At 63.0% G+C, this 2,500-nt stretch overlaps 1 pseudogene; it reads right to left on the reverse strand.

The window, feature by feature from the left end:
* The window catches only part of LOC124607558, a 7,972-nt pseudogene that overhangs the window by 3,767 nt on the left and 1,705 nt on the right, over nucleotides 1-2,500 (reverse strand).

Here is a 2,500-nt window from a genome sequence, read left to right on the forward strand (position 1 = left end):
CGGCCCCCATATGCACTCGAGAGCGACAGGCTCTGAGTGCGGGAGGAGGCGGTCACGAATGAAGCCCGCGGTGGAGATGGGCTTCTTGGTGAAGAGGTCCGCCCAGAAGTCCAGCAGACCAGGGATGGGAGGTGGCGGCTGGAGCAGGGTGCCATCCAAGAGGCCGCGCACGCAACGTGCACGCGACCGTCGGAAGGCATCCTGCGTTCTCGCGTACTCCCAGCGGCGCCGCTTGCGCTTCTGCGTCGGCGGCGCGGCAGGCGGCCGCTTCGATGGTTGGCGCGGCCGCTGTGTCCTGGTGATCGATCTCTCCCCTCTGGACCCGACCGACGCAAGGGCATCCGGGAGCATGCCCAGGATGACATCGGGCGGCGTGCCCCGCCCCAGACCTATGACACGATCCAGGGCAGAGAAACGCTGGGCGGAAGCGGGTAGCCCCGCCAGATGCTCCCAGATGGCGGCGTCAGTCGGCCCCTCCGGCGGCGGCCCGGTGGTGTCGGCCGCGAAGTCCTCAGCTGCGTCGACGGGCGGCGCAGCGGCCTCGCCCGCGTCAGGCAGCGGGCTCGCTGCTCCCCGGCGGGACGCCGGCTCTTCCCCCCGACCGATCTCAAGCGCCTCCATGAATTGGCGGACAAGCTGCTTGTGGGCAGCTTGCCGCCGTCGGCACTTGATTGCCTCGAGCGTTCGGTCGGGGAACATCCTGATGAGTTCTTGATTGACGAAGAAGAACCGGGCGTCCCTCTCGAGGAACAGTTCGGCCTCCGCCTTGGCGAGCGACAGGACTTCTTCCTCCGTCCACCTCGCGCGATGCCTCTCCGTGACGATCTCCGCGTTGGCGGCCGCAAGATGTTGGCGGCGGCGATGGACCCCGAGACCGTTCTTGGTTGTAAAGCTGCGGTGGCACTCACTACAGGTATACATAGCTGCAAAAGTTACAAGATTTTCGGCACGGCCGGTTGGCCGGCTAGGTGCTGGGGGAGTTGGGGTGGCACCTTCAGCGGAAGGGCCACCACTTATTCTCTGCTTACTGCCCCCAACTAAAAAAGGGATAGTGCGAGGGGGGGCTGGTAACCCCCCCAAGCCCCTGGTGCGGTCTTCCACTCTGCGAAATCAGCGGGCCCACGAGAAGGGGAGAAGACCGCAGGAGAGGAGAGGCTAAGAGGGCTAGGCCCATGTATTGCGCATCACTCCCCCTGTAACTATAACCCAAGGAAGGCACCTCGCAGCAGCAGCACGACTACATCAAGACCGCACTTCGAGAAGCCAAGTCCGGATGCAGCCACACCGCTGCCACTTGGCCACCTTAAGAGAGTCATAGTTACTTAAGAGAGTCATAGTTACTCCCGCCGTTTACCCGCGCTTGCTTGAATTTCTTCACGTTGACATTCAGAGCACTGGGCAGAAATCACATTGCGTCAACACCCGCTAGGGCCATCGCAATGCTTTGTTTTAATTAGACAGTCGGATTCCCCCAGTCCGTGCCAGTTCTGAGTTGATCGTTGAATGGCGGCCGAAGAGAATCCGCGCACCCGCGCGCCCCCGGAGGAGCACGCTAAGGCGGACGCGGCCTCGCAGCAAGGAAGATCCGTGGGAGGCCAAGGCACGGGACCGAGCTCGGATCCTGCACGCAGGTTGAAGCACCGGGGCGCGAACGCCGCGCAGGCGCGCGCATCCTGCACCGCCGGCCAGCACGAGGCCAACCAACGGCGAGAGCAGACCACGCCCGCGCTAAACGCCCGCACTTACCGGCACCCCTACGGCACTCACCTCGCCCAGGCCCGGCACGTTAGCGCTGACCCACTTCCCGACCAAGCCCGACACGCCCCGATCCTCAGAGCCAATCCTTATCCCGAAGTTACGGATCCAATTTGCCGACTTCCCTTACCTACATTATTCTATCGACTAGAGGCTCTTCACCTTGGAGACCTGCTGCGGATATGGGTACGAACCGGCGCGACACCTCCACGTGGCCCTCTCCCGGATTTTCAAGGTCCGAGGGGAAGATCGGGACACCGCCGCAACTGCGGTGCTCTTCGCGTTCCAAACCCTATCTCCCTGCTAGAGGATTCCAGGGAACTCGAACGCTCATGCAGAAAAGAAAACTCTTCCCCGATCTCCCGACGGCGTCTCCGGGTCCTTTTGGGTTACCCCGACGAGCATCTCTAAAAGAGGGGCCCGACTTGTATCGGTTCCGCTGCCGGGTTCCGGAATAGGAACCGGATTCCCTTTCGCCCAACGGGGGCCAGCACAACGTGCATCATGCTATGACGGCCCCCATCAACATCGGATTTCTCCTAGGGCTTAGGATCGACTGACTCGTGTGCAACGGCTGTTCACACGAAACCCTTCTCCGCGTCAGCCCTCCAGGGCCTCGCTGGAGTATTTGCTACTACCACCAAGATCTGCACCGACGGCGGCTCCAGGCAGGCTCACGCCCAGACCCTTCTGCGCCCACCGCCGCGACCCTCCTACTCGTCAGGGCTTCGCGGCCGGCCGCAAG

The sequence above is a fragment of the Schistocerca americana genome, chromosome 3 (genome assembly GCF_021461395.2).
Source record: "Schistocerca americana isolate TAMUIC-IGC-003095 chromosome 3, iqSchAmer2.1, whole genome shotgun sequence".
Taxonomy (NCBI): domain Eukaryota; kingdom Metazoa; phylum Arthropoda; class Insecta; order Orthoptera; family Acrididae; genus Schistocerca; species Schistocerca americana.